At 39.6% G+C, this 26,117-nt stretch overlaps 1 protein-coding gene across 2 annotated transcripts in view; it reads left to right on the top strand.

Annotated features, from left to right (window-relative positions):
* BMPR1A (bone morphogenetic protein receptor type 1A) overlaps window positions 1–26,117 on the top strand; it is an 81,364-nt gene that overhangs the window by 24,269 nt on the left and 30,978 nt on the right. Inside the window, exon 2 of one of the 2 annotated variants that reach the window (XM_061449332.1) lies at window positions 17,187–17,308. The exons of the other annotated variant lie outside the window; for it this stretch is intronic. The gene's annotated coding sequence lies outside the window, so the exon portion shown is untranslated. The remainder of the gene's footprint in view (window positions 1–17,186; window positions 17,309–26,117) is intronic. 2 annotated transcript variants of the gene reach the window in all.

The following is a 26,117-nucleotide window of genomic DNA, read 5'->3' on the forward strand; positions in this document are numbered from 1 at the left end:
TTATGCTTTTTGAGCTGTATCTTGAAGAATATTGGGGGGGGATGGGCTCTCACTCCCAGGTTGGTTTAGGCAACACAAAATAATGTGAGGCCATTTTATGCCTCTTCAAGCCTTGGTAAAAGTTAGCAGTCCTGTTCAAGGATGTGATTAAGAGTTTTTGTTTTGGGTCATGCATATGTGTCTCATGTCATCATCTGCTTCCTCCGTATGCTCCTTGTTCCCTCATTAAAAAAAAAAAACCAACAACAACAAAACAAAGCCAAAAATTAAACCTCATTTAGTCTGATCACTGAATTATTATATCACATTCTGGTTTATTAGAGAGAGACATCCTGTACTATGAAGAACTTGAGAATTTCTGGGTCTCACCTGACTTTCAGACATATATGAACAAACAAAATATATTACATTATCTTGTGCTCACCCTTTCCTGGGCTTTCTGTAGCTGCAAGTTTATTTTTTGTTCTTACCCCAGATTTCTGTTACTTTCTAAATAAGGATGACTTAAGTTATGGAGATGCTTATATTACACTAATGGCAGGCATCTGCTCTAGTGACTGCCAGCATATGATTGCATACTGCTTTGATCAAGATTGAATTGCATTGCTTAGATCTTTAAAGTTCTGTTTTCTTTTTAAATACAAAGAGCTGTAAGCTTGTTACTGAGTTGTTGTGTGGTTCTGTTTAAATATGCTCAAATATTTATTCTATTTTACTTTTGAGAATATACTAATGTGAGAAGGAATGTACATGAGTACTGCTGGTGTTCAGCAGAACTGTATTTAAATGTATTTATTTCTGCTCGCTTTAGTAACTTTTATTGTTTTATCTTGTCACAAAGAGAGCCAGAAGAACCAAGTCAGACTCTAGTCATCTTCATGTGCTTGAAAGCTGTTTCCTGGCTTGTAGTCATGTATACTTCAGTAAATCATTTGAAGTAAACACAGGGACATATCTGGGGTACATACTTTATTCTGCAGAATCTTCTGCTGTTAATGCAGTCCCATGAAAATAACCCATTTTTGACCCTGGGTTGAGTTGGTAGGACTGCTAGTTAGGGAAGCTGTATACTGCTGTGGGGCAGTGTGAAAGTCACTCCTAGAAACGGAGCCTGCTGCTGTATGGCTATGTAATTCTGTGTCAATTTTAGTAATTTTCATAGCTGCTTATAAAAGGTGGAAAGTTGTTTCATCCTTCCTGCCATTCTGTGGTATATAAGAAAGGGGCTACATAAATAACATTTCTTTACGTTATTTTACATTTTACAGACATTGCATCCTGGGTTCAGCAGTAGCAGTCATTTTTCTCCTTCTTAGTAGCTGGTGCAGTGCTGTGTTTTTGACTTTCAGCCTAGGAACAACACTGATAACACTGATGTTTTTAATTGGTGCTCAGTAATGTTTACTCTGACCAAGGACTTTGTGAGTCTCATGCTCTGCCAGGGAGGAGGGGAAGCCAGGAGGAAGCAGAGACAGGACGCCTGACCCAAACTAGCCAAAGAGGTATTCCATACCACAGCATGTCATGGCGAGGACATAGAACTTGGGGCAGTTACCCGGAAGGGCTAGATCACTGCTCGGGTCGGGCTGGGTATCTGTCGGTGGGTGGTGAGCGGTTGTATTCTCTTCCCTTGTTATTTCCTTTATCATTATTATTACTGGTGGTAGCAGCAGTGATTTGTGTTATACCTTAGTTACTGGACTGTTCTCATCTCAACCCGTGGGAGTTCCATTCTTTCGATTCTCCTCCCCATCCCTCGGGGGGGGGGGGGGGGGGGGGGGGGCAGGGGAAGGGGGGGAGTGAGAAGAGCAGCTGCGTGGCTGGCTGGGTTTAAACCATTGACACATTGGAATATTGACCTTGTTCCTTCTTGGCTTTTGCAATCTTATATATGTAATCTTTAAATTTTAAATCCATAACCTGAATATTTTTCCTGCAGTTGTTTTCTCCAACAATTGCATTTCAGATTTTGAACAAGCAAAAGTGGACATGATAGTGTGTACGTGTGTCTTCATCTTATAATCGTTTAGCTATATGGTATACATATTGGAGTTTTAATTGACCTACCTTGCTGTAAAGAGAAAACAGGCAAAATGTAAATAGCTAATTCTTTATAAAACACCTCAGGAAAACCTGACTTTTTTCTGTTTCCTTTCAGTTTGCTCTTGGACAGCCTTTCATCTTTCTTCACCGGAATAAGGAAGCTGCTTGCTTGAATAGGGATTCTTTTCTATATTCAGTGAATACTTTTGGAAACTATCCAGTGTTGAAATCTGTCAACACTCACAGGTGTCTTGCATTCTTGTCAAACAGGGAATGCTGAATTTCCAGTAAGTCATTAGTGGACTGAAATTTGCTTCTGCAAGGAGTAAGGAAATTCAGTGGCTTTCTAGTTTGGTGGGAATGATGTTATACTGAAAAGGCCTACCTGAAGTCTGATGCTTCGGTTGCATCATTATTATGTTTTTAAAGTATTCCAGGGGAATGCTCCTGTTGGTGAGGGCCGTAAGTCATATGCCCATTTGTCACCTAAATGAGGATGAATTCCTTTAGAAAGAGATACTTGTCAGGGCTTATTTTTTTTTCTGAACCTTTGACTAGTTCTATATATAGTCCGTATTTTGTGTTACAGAAGATTAAAATGCATAAACATATGAGATAATTTAATCTGACAACCTTATATGGATGTCTTTGTTGCCTTCCCCTAAATTTCACAGTACTGATTGCTATTTTATAAGCAGTTCTGTAAGTTGCTGAGGAGGAGGAGCCAGCTGCTTTATAGACCTGCATAAGTAGACAAAAATATTTGGCTGCAGTTTTGCCTGTATAATTTTACAAACAGGTGTCATACATCTTAAGTGTTAAATCAGCTGAGGTTCATAGAGAACTTTAGCATAGCCTGGAAGGAAGCTACAAAACTTAAACATTTTGCTGGTTCTTTTATTTCTCTATTAACTGTGGTACTTGCTTGGCAGTTTAGTAGGTCCAGATGATTCTCAGTGTAGAGAGGGAGAGAGGTTACCTGTATATCTGAACTCCTTTTTGCATTTTTACTTTGTTAAAAGAAGAATTTTATTCACTTATTTGGGTAGGAAATTAAATACCTAAGTTAAAGGAACATGCAAAGATGCTCTGTTTTTCCTTTTCTCTTGAATATCCCAGAAAATAATAATGGAGCAGCAGTTACTCAGGGTAATGAATAATTTAAAGCTTATCTGTAAAATGAGTTTTAGCTTTTTAGAAGATACATATTAGAGGTATGTGTGTTTTCAGGTTTAAGGAATACTTGAGATTCTTCTCTGTTCATGACTTGAGGGCGAAAGAAAACGTGCATGAATGCCTACCCCAATGTCCCAGAAATGCACTTACCTGTAGTATATATCCAGTATGCCTTTAGAAGTGTTCTTGCAGTAGAGAATCCACTGCAGTCATGGGTGAATTGGTGTATAATCGATAACTCTTTAATTTCCTGTTTGAATTTAGATGAGATTCAAATGTCAGCTGCTGGTAGTATCAGAGGGGTTTGGGTTGTTTGGGTTTTTTTCTTCTTTTTTTGCTAAAGGTCACATTAAAGTATCTTAAGTTTGTTGCATCAGGGCAAGTTTTCTGAAACTAAAATAAACATGGAATTTTCAAAACCATCATTGAGCAATGTAACTGTCACAAATGTACATATTTCTTTGATGATTGTCTCAATGTTGGTAGAAACACAGCTACAGGTTGGGCAAAGAAGAGATTCAGAGCAGCTCTGCTGAGAAGGACTTGGGGGTATTGGTAGATGAGAAATGAACGTGAGCAGGCAGTGTGCGCTTGCAGCCCAGAAAGCCAATGTATCCTGGGCTGCATCAAAAGGAGTGTGACCAGCAGGTTGAAGAAGGTGATCCTGCCCCTCTACTCTGCTCTCGTGAGACCTCACTTGGAGTATTGTGTGCAGTTCTGGTGTCCTAAACATAAAAAGGACGTGGAACTGTTGGAACAAGTCCAGATGAGGGCCATGAGGATGATCAGGGGACTGGAGCACCTCCCATATGAAGATAGGCTGAGAAAGTTGGGGCTGTGGAGCCTGGAGAAGAGAAGGCTGCGTGGAGACCTCATAGCAGCCTTCCAGTATCTGAAGGGGGCCTATAAGGATGTTGCGGAGGGACTCTTCGCTGGGGACTGTAGTGATAGAACAAGGGGTAATGGGTTAAAACTTAAACAGGGGAAGTTTAGATTGGATATAAGGAGGAAATTCTTTCCTGTTAAGGTGGTGAGGCACTGGAATAGGTTGCCCAGGGAGGTTGTGAATGCTCTGTCCCTGGCAGTGTTCGAGGCCAGGTTGGACGAGGCCTTGGGTGACATGGTTTAGTGTGAGGTGTCCCTGCCCATGGCAGGGGGGTTGGAACTTGATGATCTTAAGGTCCTTTCCAGCCCTAACTATGATTCTAAAAGCTTTTGTGTTATTCTTTATGCCACTCTGGAACAAAGACAGTGAAGTCTAACCTACTTTATCTTTCAAGAATAAAACAACTTCTCCTTTAGAGTGTATTTTGCTTTAAAACATGTATTAAAATATGTGGTCATATTTCAGGCGTCTTCTCCCTCCCCAGGTTTATTTAATTGGCTAAAACCCAATTTATGCCTGTTTTCTCCCTTTTGCCCCTTCCAGGAGCCTTGTGCTCATTTTTGTCAAGTGACATACCCCTGGCAGGTGCAGCAGAGAATGATCATTGGTACTCATCAGGTCTACCTTTGAACACCATGTTATCCGGAACTTGTAGGATGATGCACTAGAAGACATGTTAGTATATTAAAATGTGTCTGAAGGAAAGGGTCTGTCAGTTTTGTTAGCATTTGTCGGCATTGTCAGAGTGGTTAAAGGTATGTGCAGAATACCAAGTGTGTCAGAGTTCTTAGCAGGTTTAAGCAGATGGGTGTTTTTTAGCTCAGGTGGTAGCACCTCTGGTGCCTGTAGAACTTTGTTGACAAAAACTCTTTGGCTGAAGAAGCTATGGATTTAATTTATCCACTCTTCAAGTCCTCCTTTTTCAGGATACAACCCATGTTTTACAGTATTTGTTTATAAAAGGTGGGTTAGCTATGCAAAATGAACCTATTCCCAGGCAGTTAACTGGAAGAGATCTGTATTGTCTTTCTTTCATATCCTTGATGCAGGCACAAGTAGTCCTGTGATGTCTGGAATTTGACATGAGATAAACTGGAATTATTTACTGTTACTTCTGAATGTATAGATTGATAGGAAATGCAAGAGGGCAGATGAGATTTAGATAATTACACAGCATGTCCAAGAACTTGGTGTTGAGTTTTCCTGCCCGGTGTTTGTATGTGCCCTTCAGTTCTATTCTGTATGCAGTATGTTTTTCACAAATGTGTCATTGGAAATCTTAGGTCAAGTTGAAAGGGTCCATGATTTCATGGCCAAAGAACTATAGGCAGTGTAACATCCCAAAATTCTGAATGTATAATTGTTAAGACTTCACAGCTGAAATGACTGAGGAGTTTTGAGCAGCTTAGTTTCTCCACTGAACTATCCACATGTATTACTTTCTGCATGATGCAGCATTGCCTTACTCTAGCCTGCTTACCTCAGAAGTTAGGTCTGTGGTGGCCTGATTTTAGATCTGTAAATCATGTTCTGTGTCATGCTAGTGGTAAGCATGGAAGTTCTTTTTATGGTCATATCTTCTAAGATCCTAATGAGTAAAAGGATACTTTAGCAATATCCAGTCTGTTTGATTAAATGGGATTTTTCTTCTAACTGCCCTGATGGTTTTTTTTCTGAAATAACAATGTCTGGAGACTTTCCAGTGACTGAGCAGGAATAAGTCCTTAGTGCAGATTTCTTAATAAGAGACTTCTGATTCCATAATTATAGCTTTCTTTTGAGGTGTTTTTCTGTTTATTTGCTTTTGGGGAGGTTTTATGTATAACCTCTTTTACACAAAAAGGTGAGTTGCGTTTTCTGGAGATGGGACCAACAAATCTGTTACTGTACCAGGAAGTATTCTACCCTGTTGTTTTAAACAGATGAAGGAAAGTTCAGGCCACTTGGGATCAGATACAATCAAATATTAGCAAGGTAATTTCATGTGGCTTTATGGATTATAAAGTACTCTTTCACTTTTCCTTATATATAGAAGGTGAGGGGTTTTGTACTGTTGAATTACAAAAATTGGTAAAATATCTAGTTCTGTATCTTCTCTGCAAAAACTTAGTGGTTTCTGTAACTTCACTTAGTTGAGAAAAGCCAAAACACCCCTTCAGATAACTGTGTGGAGCATCATCCATTAGAAGGATGTCGCATTGTGACTTTTTGAAGCTTTATCCAGAAGGATCTAATGTATAGACCATAGAACTACCTGAATTTTGCATACTGCACTTGGACCAAATGAATTCTGAAGTTGTGTAGAAGAACCTGAAGCACTTCTATATGCCTTTCTTTTTGTTTTGCTATACAGTATTGAATAGCGATTTTAAAGAGAGCAGGAGACTGGATGTAATGCCTTTTATCTTTAGCTGAAAGCTAAAGCTGAAGGCTCCTGTGCTCGGTTGTCTGCTCTGAAGACTTTTGGGGGAAGTTTGGTTATTATCCAAATGTCTTACCACTGTTTCACAGAAATGAGGCTGTATTCTGGGGAATATGGATGGACCTACTGGGAACAAAACTTGTATGTATTTATGTATCCTTATATAGATGATTGTCAACAGCTGGAATCTCCAAAGGATTCACAGATCTTTTGCAGCATTCCAAGCTGCCCCACCTGCTTCCTATGGGAGCATCCTTGTTGTAGTCAGTTTTTCCCAAAACTGTACTGATAAATCAGAACTAGTCTGAAGGAAGACACTTTGCAAAAACACCTTTTAATAAAATTCTAATGTTAATTAAAGTATGACTAAACAGTTATAGAAAATTAGGCATTGTATTTTTTTTTTCACTAGGGATTACATCAATAGGAGCCTAAATTTAGGATTTAGTATATCAGTATTAATGCTCTTCTCTGGGTTGTTGATATGAGGTGCACTGCATGAATTGAATCTGAATGTGCTTCCCTTACTTTCATAGTCACTGCCAGTTTTAAGGTTTAATGATAGTTGACTGGTTCTCTCATTTCACTTTACAATGGAGGGAAGTAATGCAAATTTTAAGGTTTATGTGTTTTAGCAGAACTTAAACAGATTTTATTGTGTGAGGCAAGAATTCTGTGCTTTTGTGTCTCTAATGCCAGTAGGATTTTGGTTTCAGTACAGGCTATTTAATAGAATATGTGCATTCTTATAGCTCCGGGGGAAAAAAAACAAACCCAAAACGTAAAATTCAACTCCCTCTCTGTGCCAGCTGCAAACTTCTGGACTTTAAGGTGTTCGTATTCTTTTTAAATAGTTCTCATTGCTGACAACTAAAACGCATGATGACTGACCTTCAAAACCATTCATATTTTGTCATAACTCATTCTTTTCACAACAGAACACTCGGGTGTTTATTTTGCTTTTGGGGAGGAATACTTTTGACCTAATAAAGAAGTGTTTTATGATTTTTTAGACCATTAATTATAATGGCTCTCAGTACTTACAGCCTGTTTAAACTGCTAAAAATGTCTGGATGTGTTTGCATTCTTATATCTGAATAAAAAAGTAATTTTTTGAGCTCTAGCGTCTTGCATTGGTTCCCCCAGGGGCATTACTTTATTTTCTTTAATGTAACAGTCTAGTCCATTTTCTGTAGGAAAACTTACGTACCAGGTTAAGTCTGCTCATGTTGAAGGCCATTAACGAAGAGGGGGGATTGTCTGAGGTGTCTCCTGATTTACTTAAAGATGCTGTCATGCTTCCATGTGTTCAGAGCTGCGGAGATGATGGCTCTGACTTCGTGGTTTGCTGAAGGCAGTGATCTCCTTGGAAAGGTTTTCTTATTCCCAGCTATGTGTTCCTCTCACCTGTGTTCTTTGTCAGAAATTACCAACCCCCAAGCTGTGTTTAATATGATTCTATGTGGCTATGTGTATTGGATTTTGCATGGCAAGGGTTTTGTAGCAGGGAGGGCTACAGGGGTGGCTTCTGTGAGAAGCTACTAGAAGCTTCCCCCTTGTCTAATAGGGCCTAGTGCCAGCCAGCTCGAAAGCGGACCTGCTGCTGGCCAAGGTTGAGCCCATCAGTGATGGTGGTAGTGCCTCTGATAATGTATTAAAGAAGCAAAAAAGTTGCTGCACTGCAGCCAGCAAGTGGAGGGAGAATATGTGAGAGAAGCAGCCCTGCAGACACCAAGGTCGGTGAAGCAGGAGGGCAGGAGCTGCTCCAGGTGCCAGAGCAGAGGTTCCCCTGCAGCCTGTGATGCAGCCCATGGAGAGGCAGCTGTGCCCCTTCAGCCCATGGAGGTTAATGGGGGAGCAGATCTCCACTGGCAGCCCAGGGAAGACCCTGTGCTGGAGCAGGGAGATGCTAAAGGAGGCTGTGTCCGTGCACTGGAGCAGGGTCCTGGCAGCACCTGTGGTCCCATGAGGAGAGGAGCCCACAGTGGAGCAGGTTTGCTGCAGGACGGGTGACCCAGAAGGGGACCCACACTGAAGCAGTCTGTTCCTGAAGGACTGCACCCATGGAAGGGACCCACACTGGAGCAGTCTGTTCCTGAAGGACCGCATCCATGGAAGGGACCCACACTGGAGCAGTCTGTTCCTGAAGGACTGCACCCATGGAAGGGACCCACACTGGAGCAGTCTGTTCCTGAATGACTGCACCCATGGAAGGGACCCACACTGGAGCAGTTCGTGAAGAACTGCAGCCTGTGGAAAGGACTCCTGTTGGAGAAGTTCATGAAGGACTTTCTCCTGTAGGAGGAAGTCCGTGCTGGAGCAGGGAAGAGTGTGAGGAGCCCTCCCCCTGAGGAGGAGGGAGCAGCAGAGTGTGTGATGAACTGACCATAACCCTCATTCCATGTCTCCCTGTGCCCCTAGGGGGAAGGAGGTAGAGAAGTTGGGAGTAAAGTTAAGACTGGGAAGAAGGGAAAGGTGGGTGGAAGGTGTTTTTAAGATTAGGTTTTATTTCTAATTATAGGTTTTATTTCTAATTATCCTACTCAGATTTGATTGGTAATTAATTAAACTGATTTCCCCAAGTCAAGTGTGATGCCCATAAGGATTCTCCCTGTCCTTATCTTGATCCACAAGCCTTATATTTTCTCTCCCCTGTTCAGTTGAGGAGGGGAGCGAGAGAGCAGTTCTGGTGGGCACCTGCCAGGGTCAATCCACCACACTGTGGTTCAAATTAAAAATTAACCTAAACATGAATCCTACACACATGCAGAGGTATAAGTTAGTGTTGTAGAACAGAGGTTCAGTTTTGACATCTTCTTTGACATCTTCTTCTGCCCGAGACCATGGATTTTGAAGTTGTGGCAATTATTTTTTTTTTAAATAAAGGTTTCCTGAAAAAGTTTCTCACTGTTTGAATTGTTCTGTAAAGAAGACAAACTGAAGAAATATTTTAACTTTTGCTGCAGTCTTAGGGGGAGGGAGAAGAGGATCACCTATCAAAATGTGGTCTAGTATGTCCTGTGGGACAGGCAGAAGCTAGATATCATTTGCTCTTTTGTCAGAGAGAAACTGAAGCCTGGGCAACATTCCCAGGATCGGTATTATAAGAATGTGCACCTCTGAGCCTGGGTGCCAACTGATCAGATTTTATTGTTGTTTCCATTTATGCAAGGCAATGTATTAGCTAAGTGGCAAGCAGGACTCCGTGCTGGGAGAGTTGACTATGAAATTTGCCTGATGGCTGTACAGCATAAAGCCACAGGTGTTTTTTGATAAATCTTTGAAACTCTGGAAGGGTTGTGTGAAGTCCATGGTATCATAACTAGTCTTGGTTTTGGGGATGTCAAATAATAGAATCACAGAATGGGCTGGAAGGGATCTAGGGATCTAGTTCCAACTCCCTGCCACGGGCAGGGACACCTCCCCCTAGACCAGGTTGCTCCAAGTGCCATCCAACCTGGCCTTGAACACTGCCATGGACAGGGCAGCCACAGCTTCTCTGGACAACCTGTGCCAGTGCCTCACTGCCCTCACTGGGAAGACCTGCCTAATATGTAATCTAAATCTACCGTCTTTCAGTTTAAAGCCATTCCTTCTTGTTCTGTCACTAGTAGCTCTTACAAATGGAACAGAAGACTGTCAATCACGGGGCCAGTCTGTTGTCAGTATCCTGAGAGGAAGCTGAGACCGTGGATGCAGGAGCTTTGTGTTGGGTGCTTCCAAAGTTGAGATAAACCGTTTTAGATCTCTCTTGAAAAGAAGAAGTACCTGTTAGAGAATTGTTTTGGATGCTTGGAGAGCTGTGGGATACAATGAAAGGAGTTGCACAGCAGTCTTTTAACCCAGTTGTTTTCTGACAGAGCTTGGTAAGTCAGATTCTGACTTGACCTCTCTATGCTGAATGTTACTGTCTGGCTTTGGTGCATCACCAGTGCTGCAGGCTGATGGAATTGCCTTTGAGGGTGGTCAGCTGTGTAACTGCTTTTGTTTTAACAGTGAGCTGTTGTCAGATTCTTTTTAGCCCCAAAGTATGGAGAGTCAGCTGATTTTTCAGCTTCTACTGGATCATTTGACAAAGAACATTTAAGATGGCCGAGAGGAATACTGCAGATTCACTGGAAGTGCAGAGACTGCACTCAGCACAGCAGGCTGTGGAGTCCTTCAAATGACTCCAGATGCTGTAGCTAGGTATGCCAAAATAAAATTTTCAGGATACCTTCTAAGAAATCAGGAGGCTTAAACTCTTTCTGGTACAGGAAATTGCATCTGTCAGGACAGAGTAAAAGCTTGATGGAATTTTCTGGCCCTGCTGCTGAGGCAGACTTTCATTATGGGTCTAAGGAGGTTTATGTCTGGATTGTCATGGCCCCAGTAGTGAACTCCTAGTGTCACAGATGCTGTGGAGAGTATGGGTGCATTGTGATTTATGCAGATTCATGTCATCATGGAAGATGCATCCTGTCTTGCTTTCTGGTACTGCACAGTTCCAGCCTTATTCAGGAATTTGTGTTCTAATACTTCTAGATTATGCCTTGAGGTAGTAATTTTTCAGAAGCTTGATTGCATAGAGTGCTTTGTCTGGTATCTCTGCAGGAAACTCAGGTGGTCAAAACAGAAACACATATCAAGAGCAGGGAAAGTGCCTATCTATGAAGCAGTGTGTCGGCCCTTCAGGTATTACTCGTTCGGAGTGTCTTCTGTTTGTGTGAGGTTGACTGTAAGCCCTCAGAAGAAAAATCCCTGGTTGTTCTAGGTTCTTGGGTGCAGATTCTCTCTTCTGTAAGATGTGATGTATACAGTCCTCTGATGCCTCTGGAATAGACAAGTTCTTTAAGAGCCTGGAAGAGCAGGTCCTTAAAGCAGGTCTGTTCTGGAAAAAAAAAAAAGACACCCCCCTCCAAAAAAAACCCAAAAAAAACCAACAACCCAAACCAAACAAACAAAAAAATCCAAAAAAAAACCCACCCCTCCCCCCCCCCAAAAAAAAACAACAAAAAAAACCACAAAAAACCTTTTTTTTTAAAGAAAAAAAAAACAAACCCAAACTGAATGTGCTAGGCCTAGTCTAGTGCATTGATTTAACTTCTGACTAGTAATGTGCATGAAATACAAGTTTTGTCTCAGTAAGAAAAAAGTTGCCTCTGACAGAGTTTTCTCATAAAAAGGACAAAACCTTGGCTTAAAGAAAAGCAGTTGTATTTTTTTTAATTGTAGAGATTTGTCCTGTATTTTCTGTCAATCTGGAAATGAAAGGTCAATCAAAAGATTTTTGCATTGGAGGCAGCAGCACTCATTATCCTACAGACAAGCAGGCAGGTTAGATTAGTACTTACATTGACCAGTTTAAGTCTGAATTATTTCTATGTGATACCTTTTCAGCCAGGTATTCCCATGCAATATCTGAAATTCAATATAACTCCGCACAAATGACGGCAGTTTTTTTCTGCCACCTCAGATCTGTGCAGTAATCAATAAAGACAACAAAATCTAGGCTTTCCAAGAACAACCTGGAAGTGCTCGAAAGATCAGTGGTGTCCTGAACAAATTTGTCTCAACCAGACACGTAGAAAGGCCAAACCACTGCAATACAGATGTGAAGAGGAGTATGACACGAAGTGCTGGCATATTGTATTATTCTGTGCAATTTTAACCCTTGCAAGGATAATTTGGTGATTGTTTATTGAAACTTAAATGCGGGCATCAAGTTAATTTTAAAAATTAACTTTCATGTAGCTGTATCTTTACTGAAGTGATTTTGAGCTAGCTTGCCTTGAGGATTGGATAAATGTGTGTGAACTTCATTTCAGACTCTTATTTTCCCGTCTTGCTACCTGGAAAACTTAGTGTTCAGAGGGTGGAAAGTGATATGTTTGTTCAGGCCTCGCATTTTATTTCATGTACCATTCCTATTGAATTTGGAAGGGCTGTTGGTTCAGCAGGATGTCCTTTCTCCTATACCTTCTCTGTTCCACAGATAAAACCACGAAGCCCTAGATGTGCCACAGGCAATAAGGTATTTGCTTTTCCCTGCATGCTGTGGGGTTTTCTGACATGTAAATTTGGTGAAAAGGTTCTCCTTAAGAAATTCGTATCATTAGACATGAACTTTGAAGTAGGATTTGGAAATTTGGCATAGCTGCTTTCCACTTTCAAGTTCCACTCAGATTTCACAGCTACAGCGGACTTCTAAAAGCCGTATACTCACTGTTTTTCAAACTTTCTAGCTTACAGCAACTGGCTAAATTTTGTAGTGGCAGTCATGAGACTGTTAACTGCCATCTAGGCTGCCATCTGGGCCTGCAGTTTTATTTCCTTTATGCATAGATTTCTAACAAAAAGTCTTTTGTTTAGGGCTGTAGTTTCCCTGAAATAGAGTAATTCTGCTTCCGAAACCTTTCCTGCATATGGTTAACAGAGCCATCAGCTGACCATAAGGTCTCTGACACTGCGTACCTAGATGTGTTCCTAGCACCACCTGCTTTTCTCCTTCTTGTCTTTGCTCCCACCCCGAATCTCAAACACTAAAGCTTATTGCCTCGTTTGGGTTTTCTTTTTTTCTGATTTAACTGTTTGTCTGCTGTCACCATAGAGAGAAACATGACTGCTACTGCAGAACCCAGGACACCCATGTCTGTGACATGATCTGAATTTACAGGAAGTTCAAAACAAGTTATGTTTCACAGATTGGGATAAAGGTATGATTAGTTGAACAGTTAACGGCACAAGTGAAGCAAGCCCTGATGGCTGGGGGAAGTAAACGAACAGGAAAGAAATAACTGGAAGCTGGAGTGAATAGAGAAGCATTTAACTGTAGTCTGTAGCAATGAGTCCTTGTGTGATCATGTGCTTAAGTGATATTGAATTACATCAACTGTTACGTTACTTTAATTAAAGTTACTTTCCAAACTTAGGTTCCTTAATTTTGCATTCAAAATGAACCCCTCAATTACAGATGTCTGATAGCACAAAGATTTGCTATTTGCACGCTTCTGTTTGTATAAACTGTGGGAAGTCAATTCTCATTTAAAGGTAGAGCCCACCTGCTCATCCTGTCTTCCTGCAATTGCAGATTTTCCGTGTGCCAACCTTTTATGTCTGGTTTGGGGCTAAAAGCTGTGGTGCCTACTCGGTACAGGTTTGTCAGTTTAGTAAAATGTTTATAGCCACATCAGGAATCCTTCATCTACCTCTGATGTCTTACTCTGCTGTGAAATTTCTAGTACTGAAGGAATGAAAGTTACATATCCCACCCACACCCCAAATAAAGGGCAGTTCTCAAAATTTGGCATATTTCCCCAACTGCAACAAGTAGCAAGGTCCTTTGAGAAGGAAGAGGTAATTCAAGCTGAAAACTGGTGGGGCAGTTTGAACAAAGGGGGAATGAATTGAAGGAACAGAATGCAGGGAGAGTCAAGTGCCAGGGAAGTTTTATCATGAAGAAACAGGTGAGGGAAAGAGTTGGATGTAGCCCTGGAGCTGGAGGAACTGGAGCTACTGAGAAGGGAAGCAGGATCTAGAGATAAGTGGGAAGACAAGAAAAAGCAGTCCACAGTCCTCTGGGTGAGTCAGTCTGACTTGAGCTTTGCTACTGCGTGTTCCTCCTGTCAGGCCTGCTCATGGCTGCTGGTTCCTTCCTTCTTCCCCTGCAAATGAGGTTTAGAAATCAGCTCTGACTGTTCCCAGGGACCAGCCAATGGCAGCAAATTTGCAGTTTTCTGGGTTAGGTAGGCAGTTGCTGTACTCATGCAACTCAGACTTTTATTTCCCTCAATTGGATGCTGGTATTTCTGAATTAACAGTGTATGAAGATCCTGAATTTAATCCTAACATGTAGAAAAATTCCCAGATAAATCTAGGTTTAATATGTAACTAACTAGTGACAAGCACTGTGAGGCTCTGTACTTGTTTCTGCTTCTTTTAGTCATTGTAGTGGACCAAGTTGTAATGAAAGTGGAGTTCTGCAAATAATTTATTGAACAGTTTTATTTCATTCTTAATGGCATTTCTCCAGAAGATGCCATCAAGAATGGTACTACACATTTTGAAAAACTAAACCATTAAAAATTAAGCATTTTGGATGCCTGTATTAAATATTTAACTCAATTGATTTTTATAAAATTAAGCATGTTCTTATGTAGCATCTTACGCCAATGCAGGAAATGGAAGAAATGGAAGAAATAGTAATGAGTGAGGTCACTCGCATAAATTAATAATTATTATTCACTTCAGTCCCATCTCTGACAGAGGTTTTGTAGTTCCCTTTTTTAAAGGGAGAGGTGAGTTTGGAACTGACACAACAAAAATTTAAGTTGTAAAAGAGGCTGTGTCCATGTTATCAAGCAGTGGGATATAATTGGATCAGATCTGTCACGTGCTAAGAACCTGGCATCCAACCTATACAGGTGATGAGGGTTTTATTTCAAGCTGGTCCTCATCTGATTCTGTGGCTAAATTCCTGTCCGTGGTTGGAGCTTGTACAGTGCACACCTGAAGCTCATTCTCTGATTTAGTTTTACTTAAAAGAAATCTGGTTCATGTAGTTGGAGGCTCCTTTGTAATGTAAAGCAAAGCAAGGAAAATAGGGTTGTTTGGGAGATTGACTTAAAAAGTGCAGCCTGATTTGAATTAAATGCTAATATAGACATACCTAGAGTCATGCAGATCTGGAAATTAACCAAAATTTTGTTTGGTAACAGAGCATGTATATCTGATACATGGCAGTGGGATCAGGAAATGCAAGGAATGCTTACAGAAATTGTCAGTTACTAAGAATTTCATCAATTTGGGAGTCTGGAAGAAAACATCAGGAGGACATCGGTTTAGAAATAAATAAAAAAGGCCCAGATTGGCATTGTTCAGAAATGTCTTTATGCTTGTAAAGCAGCCTCTTTAAATAATACAAAAGTGGCCTTCATTTAAATTTGATACTAGATACAAGGGAGTTGGAGGTGCTGTAAAAACAGAAAACTCACCAACTTTTTTCTGGTTTGTAGTTGTTTCTTTTGGAATCCAGCAGAGGACAAACTCAGGTTCTTTGGTTATAAAGAGGAAGAGATGGATATATTTTGCAGATTCTTTACTTTAAAGAAGCAAAAATCTCAATAAACACTTTTGCATGGAAGAATGTTTTTTCAGTTTTACCATGGAAGAAATAACAGTCAAGTGTCAGCCTGTCTGCTCAGTGGAGACAGTTGTCTTTAAGAACTGGTGCTATCTGATACTCAGGATGGCTTCAGGTTACCATTTTACACAAATTTATTATTTATTACCGAGACTATTAAACCTCAGTGTGTGAGGAACAGTGCTTATAAATGGACATGGAGACAGAAGTATTCTGACCTTCTTGTTATGGTAAAGGTCTTTATTGGTACTTAGGAAAAGAGAAGGAAAGTGGATGCTGAAACTCCTCCTCTGCTGGACATCATGCAGGCACATGGCTTGTCTGCCCCAGTACTATTTGCCTTGGCATTCAAAAATAAGTCTTTACATCTATACGTTATAAGATTTTTAACAGCATAGCTGGATTACTGACATCTAAGCCTTTGTGTTACTTTCAAGGTCTTATGTCTGAAGTTGTAAAACTGAGACTTGTAAATGATAAAATTCTTGTGTCACCTTTTTGAAAGCTTTGGATGATGGAAAAATTAAAAAATTGTGACACTTATAAAATGGGAATAGTTGGCAATAGGTGATATGTGCTCAAGATGGAATCTAAGTAATAAAGCTGATAATCCTAACTTAGCTATCCACAATGCATTTGAAAACACTGGGACTTGAAAGTCAGACTTGCTCACAGTCGTTGAAGAGTGCTGGGTAAGAGCCTGTGCTGTGCTTTCCTCTAATGCTTGGGCATATGTCAGTTCAGAAACACAAAAAAAACCAAAACCAACCTGTTGCCAGTACTTTTTTTCCAAATTTGTGTTTTGCTGCTTCTTCCCAAGAGTAATTATGCCTGTGTGCAGCTACAATAAGCCTATTGATTACTTCTCGGTATATCACAGTTACTTCTGTGGTGGAACTAATGTGGTCACACCAGTGGATTTTTGTTGTGAAACTGCAGTCTTACAGATTCTCCAGTGCTTAGTAAAGACTGGCTTGTGCATTGTTTGTTTGTGTTTTCCACTGGTGTCACTGCCAAAGTGTCCTTTCTCTTGTCTGCTCCCTGTTTTTTAAACCCAGAGCAACAAAACAAACCCACCCATAAAAAGCTGGTATCTGGAGGCTTGCAGATCTTGCTGGTATAGATCGGGTGAATCCAGGAGTTACTGGGAGAGAGCAGAAAGGCTTGTTCTATGAAGATTTTTAACATCCTTCCTCCCTGACATCATCATTCATCTAAGACAAACCTGTATTTAAATAAAAAGTTGGAAATATGTTGGGTTTTTTTAACAAGTATCTGAGTGAATAAATTAATGCTATAATTAAATTAAATTTAAATGCTTTTTAGTGTCAGTATTTTACAAATATATCGCAGCTGTTCAACTGTTACAAATGCAGAAGTCCAAAGTCTTTCCTAGCTAGGAGCAGCTCATAATAACAGATGGTTTCTGTAATGCCAGATACCAGTATCTGCAAGGTACAGTTCACATTATGTGCTATAAACTGTCAATACAATTTCTTCAGTTATCTCTTAAGTCAGTTTTTGTTCCTGTTTTACAGATCAGTAGAAATATGCATCTCCATAATATTACCTTTGAACTAATGAAGTGGAAGTACAGATGAAAACAGTCTGGAGGAAGCTTGAAGTACACTACAGTTTCATTCAGTTTCCCAATTCTGAGGTAAGGTTAACGCATGCAAAATTTTATTTCAAGTATTTCAGGCATAAAAAGCATGATAAGCAGCCACCCTATCTTGTAAAAACTTCTGTATGCTAATGACAGTCTTTAATACTGTACTGAAAGAGCTGTATGATCTACTCTCTGTCCATGTTTCACTTACAAAAAAAGATCAAATGGCAATTACTGAGACATCTGTTACAGAAAGATATGTTGGCAAAAAGTTACCACGAGACAAATTTTATATGGTACAGTCTGCAAACAGAGCAACAGGTAGTATAGGTTTAACATACTTATGTGCTACTTAAAAGTAAAGGACATGGGCTCGATTCTGAAAATTAGGGAGTTCACACTGGCACAAAACCAAGAACTAATTTTCCTCCTTTTTTCTCCTTGAAAAGGAGAGCAGATCATTTCTCCTCCAGTGAGAGAGACAGTTGAACAATAAATAACAGTTCCTGGATTGTTTATCAATAGAGGACTCTGCAGATGAGGCACTGTCTTGAAAGGTCATTCTTTTGTCTATCAGAAAGAACAGTTTATATTCTCAGGCTTATAATACAAGCAATTCCAAAATTGAGATTGTTTGGGGAACATGTGCATGTTAATAGAAGACTGTGTACTTTAAGATTTATTTGTAGCATTAAATAGCTTAACCTAGATGGTCTGCCATGGACACTAGAACCACACCAGCCATTTAGAAGAGTGATTGATGTGCTGACTTGAAAGGATAATCTGTATTTGGTAAATCTCAGGGTTTTCTAAGGTATGGGGTTGGTAGAGGGTAAAGAATGGGTCATCATAAACCAGTTCTTTCATCACTCTGACCTCTTTTCTTAATGATCCCACTCACATTTAGAGCTGGTGCAGTACTTAGCGAAGTAGTGCTGTAATCTTTGTTAATGAAAAATCTCACTCCTTTCATAGAAGAGATTTGAGGGAAGGGCAGTGCTTGGAGACGCCATGTATAGGTAAGTTCTCTGAATAAAAAGTACCAGTAAATGCTAATTAGTGTCTTTTGAGATACCATCTGTATTTCCCTCTTGAGTGTCTTTCAGAGCTATCCTGAATTGAAGTGAGGTAAAAAATGCATGGTTGCCCTGCTGTTATGCAGAAGGAAAGAGAGCAGAGGGATTTTTGGTGATACTTATTGTTTTGCTCATATGGCTGGGCAAAAGCTTTCTGGTGTCAAGCATCAGGTTGTATAAGCATATTGATCCAGTTGGTTTGAAAACACTGGACGCAGTATGATTTCAAAGGGAAAAAGCAAAACAGACCCAACGTCACCACCCCCAAACCAGCTTCCCAAGATGCTTCCCCTCCCCCCCCCCGCCCCTTGTCTACTTTCTTTTAAAAAGTAATAGTATTGACAACAGTTGAGGGAAGGAGGTTATATTATGCTTTCCCTGTATGTAAATAGCCTATCTGGCAAAAATAAAATGGCAACACCATTCCACCACAAAACCTCTGTATCTTGATACAGTGTGTCCTGTTTTTACTAGTTATTACAGGTTTGTAAGTCAACAAGCACCCAAGCAGTAAGAAGGGAGCATATCAGATCCAAATAAAAATAAGTCCTTTTGCTAATAATTTCTATTCCTGTGTATGTTTTACCTCCTGCTTTCAAACCTTTGTACTTGAATTTCAGTAGTCAGGCAACAAAGACAAAATTAAAAAAATAAGGTTATGAAAGCCAAAAGAGGGAAAAACTATAAATATCAGATTTGGACAGAGCACATCGTCCCAGGTGTTGATCAGACATTTTATGTACTTCCGAAGTGAATGATCTATGGTATTGTATTTCATAGTCTGACCTCCTTTCAAGTGTATTTTTTGGAGCCCATTTATGACTTGACACGCACAAAACTCTATGAAAGTGAGTGCTTTAGTTTTAAATGTTTGTTATATACAAAAGGGACATTTTGTTCGCATCTAGATCTGCTGTCTTATAACTTCTTTATTAGCTCCTAGTTGGTGGGCAGAGAGAAATTGTGATTATATATCTCATGTTATCTCCATGTTAAAGTTCAGTGAAGAGGATCATACAAATCTCTGACAGTTCTCAAGATGGTTTATTTTAATATTTCTGTAATATGGAATCTCTCTGTTATATGCCCCTTCCTTGTGCTTTTGCTAGTACTACTCTGTTTTTTGAGGCAACGTAAAATTTTATTACATCTTACTTAGTAGGGTAAATGTCTTTTAATTTTAACTATGAACTTGTGCAAGTCTTTAGCATTTCTAGTGTGATGTAGGTGTTTTCTTTGGGGTATTAAAAACTGGGTTTGGATGATCTCCCTCCCCCCCCCCCCCCCCCCCAGTATAAAATATTCCCTTAGTTTGACTTGCCTACTGCAAGGCATCAGCTAGGAGATTAAAGACCCGATTGACAGTTTAGGAATAAATTCGTACTTCTCAGTTTCTAGTTTCTGTAGAGTTGTCATCTTTCTGTCCTCTCCCATACCGGTGGTGGTAGAACTATCTTTTCTCATGAGCTTGGTCGTTCAGTAGCTAAGAACACATGGCAAAGTGTTTCAGAATGAAATCTGCCAGTGATGAGATGGTGTTCCTGCAATGGTTTTCTTATTAACATCAAGACTGCGTAAAAAGTCCATTCAGTTAGGAAGCAATTATTCTGTAAGGTTGGGTTAGCTGCCACTGAATTTGCTTTGCTAGGAGTTAATTCCATAACAAACAGGCTGAGCCACTTCAGGCTTAAACCACAAATGGGAAATGCAGGTCAGTGTGCTCAAATCATTTTCCAGGAGTGGAGTAACCGGAAGTCAGTGTCATCTTTTGAATCAGTTGATCAAAACAGGAAGTGCCAGTGATGCTACTTCAGAGCTGCTCTATTCTTCAGCGTGCTATCACATGTTTTGCTGGTCTTTTGACCAATATCCTCCTCACACTGCTTTCCTTACTTCCATTTGGCCTCATTTATCCTGGGTTGTTCCAGGTGTGTGACGATTTTGACTCAGCATAAAACAAGAGCCTTCCCTATTGGACCAAGACTGTAAGGTTCAGGAAGGTCGAGTTAAGCTGTCCAAGTATGCCATCATTCAACTGTTTTTAGTTTGGCTCTGTTCAGCTCAGAAGATCCTATTAAATGTGTCACATTTAATCACGAAGAAATTCAGACATGTTCCTGTGTAGTAAGAGGCGGCTGTATTTTGCATATTATTTGTGTATCTGATGAGATGAACATTTGTTTCTGATTGTACTGTTTTAAAGCTGCCTTAAGAAGTCAGTGACGGACTAGGTTCCTCTGAACTAGGTTTAATAGTCGAGAATGTTTTCTCCATAGGTTCCCAGGTAATGAAATGTTAGATGAAATGTTCCTGAAGTTCTGTAGTTGATACGGAATTGCATGGCAATAAATCCAGGGATACAGTTAAAATGTAATTTAAAATCATAAACAGCTACTTGTTAACAAAAATCTAAGGTTGATTTAGATAAGGGTCCTCGTGTAACACCCTGTATCTTCATAAAAAAAACGTGTGATGGAAACTTGCCAGTTTTCTGATTTCTAATCCAGGTATGAAATATCATTAAAAAAATAATAATGAAATGTGTATCATAGGCAAGTCTAGGTAAAGAAGGCATACTTTTTATCATCTCTTTAAAGCATTTATGTTCTGCATTTACAACACAATACAGGAATTTCAGAATCTTGAGTAATAATTTGAATCTTTTAAAACTTAAATATTCTGCTCTGAAACTTTTCTTTGTTAAAATACTTCTGGTGAAAAATAATGGTAAATAGGTAGCAATGTTTGTGAATATTCATGAATTACTTAATCATCTGGTATGTAATTTACATATTTTTTCCAGTTTTTGAAAACAGAGAAATCTGTTGTGCAATAGAATGGAAAATAATTTCTTGATGGTACAGGTAAATTAAAAAAAAAAAAAAATCTCCCCCCCCAACCAAACCACAGGGATTTTTTTCCCCATGTACTTTGTCATGAACTGACTTGGTATAATAATGGCAGTAGTTATTTCCGATACTGTAATTGAAATATTAGGATGGTGTGTTTTACATGTCAAGGGAAGAAAAGACATAAAACACTTGCTACTGTGTGCAGGTGCACAGAGTCTTAAAGTATAGACACCATTTAGTCTTAGGATGCTAGTAAGTTTGCTAGTTATACTTAGAAATAAGCCTAAGTTGCTTACAAAATTAGTGAGAAAACAGAATAACAATATTCTGTTGTTACAATGGAATGGTTTGAAAAGAGGAAAAAAAAAAAACACCCCAAACCCAACAACCAAACAGATGAGGTGGCTATATGCCAAAAGATAGTAATAGTATAGTTGTATTTACTAACAGTCTGAAGAGCAAGCTAACAGAAAAAAAAGGCAAGATCATAGAACTATAGAACAGAATCATGGAACAGTTTGGGTTGGAAGGGACCTTCAAAGCTCATCTAGTCCAACCCCCCCACAATGAGCAGGGACATCCTGAACTAGATCAGGTTGCTCAGAACCACATCCAGCCTGGCCCTGAATGTCTCCAGCAATGGCACATCTTCCACCTTTCTGGGCAACCTGTTCCAGTATTTTACCACCCTCATTGTAAATTTCTTCTTTGCATCCAGCCTGAATCTCCCCTCTTTCAGTTTAAGACCCCTCATCCTATCACAACAGGCCCTGCTAAAAAGTCTGTCCCCATCTTTCTTATAGGCCCCTTTTAAGAACCAAAAGGTTGCAATAAGGTCTGCCCGGAATCTTCTCCAGGCTGAACAACCCAGACTCTCTCAGACTTTCCTCACAGGAGAGGTGTTCCAACCCTCTGATCATTTCTGTGGCTCTCCTCTGGACCTGATCCAACTGGTCCATATCTTTCCTGTACTGAGGACTCCAGAGTTGGATGCAGAACTGCAGGTAGGGTCTCACCAGGGCAGAGTAGAGGGGCAGAATCACTTCCCTTGCCCTGCTGATACTATAGCTTGGGAAAAAATAAAGGAAGTAGCCACATTTCTAGAATGACTAATGAAGCAAGGGTGATGAAGGCAAAAGGTACTTTAATAGTATTTCAGTATGAATTTAGGATAAGGAAAATGTAACTCTAGGTGGGATGAGCTGCAGTCAAATACTTGCTTTAAGGGAGGAAAGGGGTACCTTGTTGCACTCTTCACTGTAACAAGGATTTTGGTGTTGACACAGTAGACAGTTATTTAGTTAAAGTAGTAAGGTAGATAGCTATAGAAATATTAAAACACTAAAATAGATTATCCATGGAAAAGTAGACATTGTTGTGACATTTTAGAAACACAGTGGCATACCTGTGTCTGGAAAGCTGTGACAAGACTGTGTTATCTTAGTACACAAAAGCCCACTACCCATCCATTCTCGTGGACCCAGTTATTAGCACTTTCAGTGCATGTGTAAAGGTAATGAAATGGATGGTCCCCATCTTCTGCAACTCTGTGAATCCACAAATCGGAAAGACAACATATTTAGGACTAAGTACTTGGTTTACACAATCCTCTGAATTCTTACCTCAGTGAGAGGTAAGAATTGTCTGGTCCAGTGTTTAATATGTATTTAAAAGAATAATTATGTGGATGATCAAATGCATAAGTTGCATGGAAAAAAATATGCATATTCCTGCATTTGTACATGTTGTATATAAATTTTTGAAAACAGCAGCCTCGTGTTGTTAATTTTGTTAATGTTAATTTCCTAGAAGTTGTGCCTTGCTTATGTTAAGAGGAAGTTTCTGTGCACTCGGTATTGATTGTTTTGATAAAGATAGGTCATCTTGCACTCAGGTTTTAAGTGTTTGCAGTTGAATACAGTTATCTACACAAAATCTGAATCCATTAGAGTAATGCTAGAGGGGTCAGCTGTCCTACCTATTAGGAGAATTTCTATAGTAAAGATGTGCAGAAAGATGCCCAAAATGGTACACTTGACCACACTTCAAACAGTTTGTTGTTGTTGTTCTGAGATTTAAAATGCCTGTTCTCATTCAGACATGTTTCTTCAAGTTGCTGGTATTTGCAAAACAATTATTTGTTTCAATTGTCAGGTGAAGCATGTGAAAAATGTTTCTGTAAAACAGCATGATCTTGGCTTTCAATGGAATGAAAATGATTAGGAGTCTGCCTGTAGAGAGGAAACTCCCTGAAATATTTGAGATGACAGTGTATGAGAAAAGAGATGTTTATACAGGTGTCTTGAAGTTCTGTGCATTTTAAATTGTCATAGGATTTTCAAATGTGCACTTGCAATCTACTCAGTATTTTCCCCCTCAGTGAACTGGTTGGTTGGCAGAATCCTCAATCTTTGAATTAATGAGACTTTAAATGGGAGTTATGGGGGGTTCTTCATCAGTCTTACAAAATCAGCATCAACAGTTTTGTTGCTCTTACGGTGTCCATACATCGGTAGGTGTTAACTTTTTCCCTCCCCTGCCTGTTACTCAGCCAGAGTCTGAGCAGTAGCTGAATCCTTTTGTGGACATACAGTATCATGAAAAGAAAGCATACTGTCACCACTCCTGTGATGGGGAAGCACAGAAAAAGCATCTGGAAAGATCTTCTGGAAGTCTTGAACAAGGGAGAGTAGCTTCTCCTGCTGTTGTTGGTCAGTTGTGTTCAATAGGAATTCAGAATCTAGTATGAATTGTATTGCATACTTTAAAGCAAGTAAGCCTCCTAATGACTAGGTATTGTGTATGGTACTTTTAAATGTGTTAATGAGTCTGAGAACTTTACAGCTAGTGAATTAGTAAGCCAGAGTTAATGAAGAGGTGACTTGGGAGGCAGATGGATTTACTTTTTAAGATTTTATTTATTTATAGCTTAAGGAATTGTTGAGACACCAGAGGAGATACGTTTAACAATGATGGGGGAAATGTTTGCACTTAAATTGTGCCCAAATTATTCCTTTGTAGTGGAGTATGGGCGGTTTGTCACACACCACAAGGGTCAAAGAGAAAAAGTAGGAAAGCATGTGAAGTGCTTTGGGAAAGATGGGAAAGTTACTACTAATAAAACTCTGAATATTTTATCTCATTGAGCTTTCTAGTCATGCTTCCTGTGTGTATGGTTTTGAATTTTGTGTGGAAAAAACCCCAGCAGTATTACTTTAGCACTTAATGCAGGGAAATAAGGGACTATAACTGTTGAAGTATAAACATTACCTTTGAACTCTACTTATTGAAAGATTACTCTGTTTGGATTTAGAAATGTCTTTGAAGCTGTATTTGATGAAAGTATGTTTAAACTTAAAAGAAGTATTTTGTGTGCGTGTACATGCCATGTTGTTTCTGTAGTCATTTAACCAAGTAGATCTTCAATGTACTTGAAATTTAACTTTGGTTTGTGTTAAAGTGTATTGTCATCTCAGCAAAATTTGCAGAATGCTAACAGGGTAAGGTAAGCTCAGACACATACATCTAGAGTCCTAGAGATTTCTTCCACAACAGTAATGTCTTCTGACATTTCTCACAATTAAAAATTAAGTATTGCGGATGAAGGTAGAAACTGAATGCAGCATAGAATTAATTTTAGATTATTTGTACTGTGGAAGCGTTTTCTTATTATAGCCATCTGATTTAATAATAAGTATTTGTGAAATAACTGTGTGTGAGCATGTTATGCTTTATACATATGTGATTATAATTCTGTGATACTGAGAATAACCAAATACTTTGCAGGTTCCATGTGAGATACTGAATGTTGTAATTACAAGATACTTGCTTTCAGATGGATTTGGGTTTTTTTTTTTTGCTTTTTTTCTTTTCTGCTTGGAATTATGGAAACTGTTAACCTACTTACATGTGTTGTGGTTCTTGCAAGCTTTGGAGGTCACTAGTGAGACAGCTTGTGAGGTTACTACCCCCAGTTGTCCACCTTGCTCTTTTGCTGGAGGTCATTGCCTCTGTCGCAGTATCAAGCAGATGGTAGCTCATCAGCCACAGCTGTTCAGAGTACAGCATATTAATTTAAACTGCCACTGATTCTGGTTTAGGCTATGCTAGACCTGCCACCGACAGTACTTGCTCTCTTCTCCTGCCCTTGCTGTGGAGGTGGTAACCTCCTAGTGCTTTGTGGCTGGAGTTTGTAACTTTGTAAAAATACCCTAGTAAGAGTTTCTAGTCTGAGTGTCAAGGCACGCAGATGACAGATGTTAGCTGATTATATGTGTAATTCAAAAGAGTTGTAAGAGAGGTGGAAAGGGTGCATTTCAACAATTTAATGTGAGAAGGGCAGTATAACATGAAAAGCAAATTAATAGTTAAATGTAATTTGCAAGGTATGGATCTAAAATTTTGTTTCTGTACTAAGAACACTTTAAAGAATTACCCTGCCACATTGATGTTTTATGGGAGCATAAAGAAGCAGCACCTACTACTTACTTAATTTGGCCTATTCAGCTATTAAAAGGCCTCTTTTAGGACTGATGGAGGAGACTGCTCCTTTGAGAATATCTGTGTGTTATTTACAGTGATTTTTGGCAACTGCTAGACAGTTTCTTATATCAGCAGAGTATGGTGATTCTGTGGGCATGGCAGGCAGGTGAGGAAAATGAGGGTTAAGGCTTACTTTGCAAGCAGCATTTTGCACTAGCAAATCATGATTATGTTGAACTTGACACTCTTGTCTCTGCTGTTCGTATGTATTGCACAAATACTGCTAACGAAGGACTTTCGTCTTGTCCACTGCAATGAGGAGTCCTGAATTTGGTGATATAAAAATCACATGGCTTGCTTAGGAGGTAACATTTGAAAGTGTGTTTTTATCTTACTGGCAAAATAATGTCTGAATTAATTTGGACAGCAGTTATCTTACAGGTAGTGGAA

This window comes from Pezoporus flaviventris, unplaced genomic scaffold (assembly GCF_033815535.1).
Source record: "Pezoporus flaviventris isolate CSIRO_AGI_PZ_B2104156 unplaced genomic scaffold, CSIRO_AGI_Pfla_v1 ptg000001l, whole genome shotgun sequence".
NCBI lineage: Eukaryota > Metazoa > Chordata > Aves > Psittaciformes > Psittacidae > Pezoporus > Pezoporus flaviventris.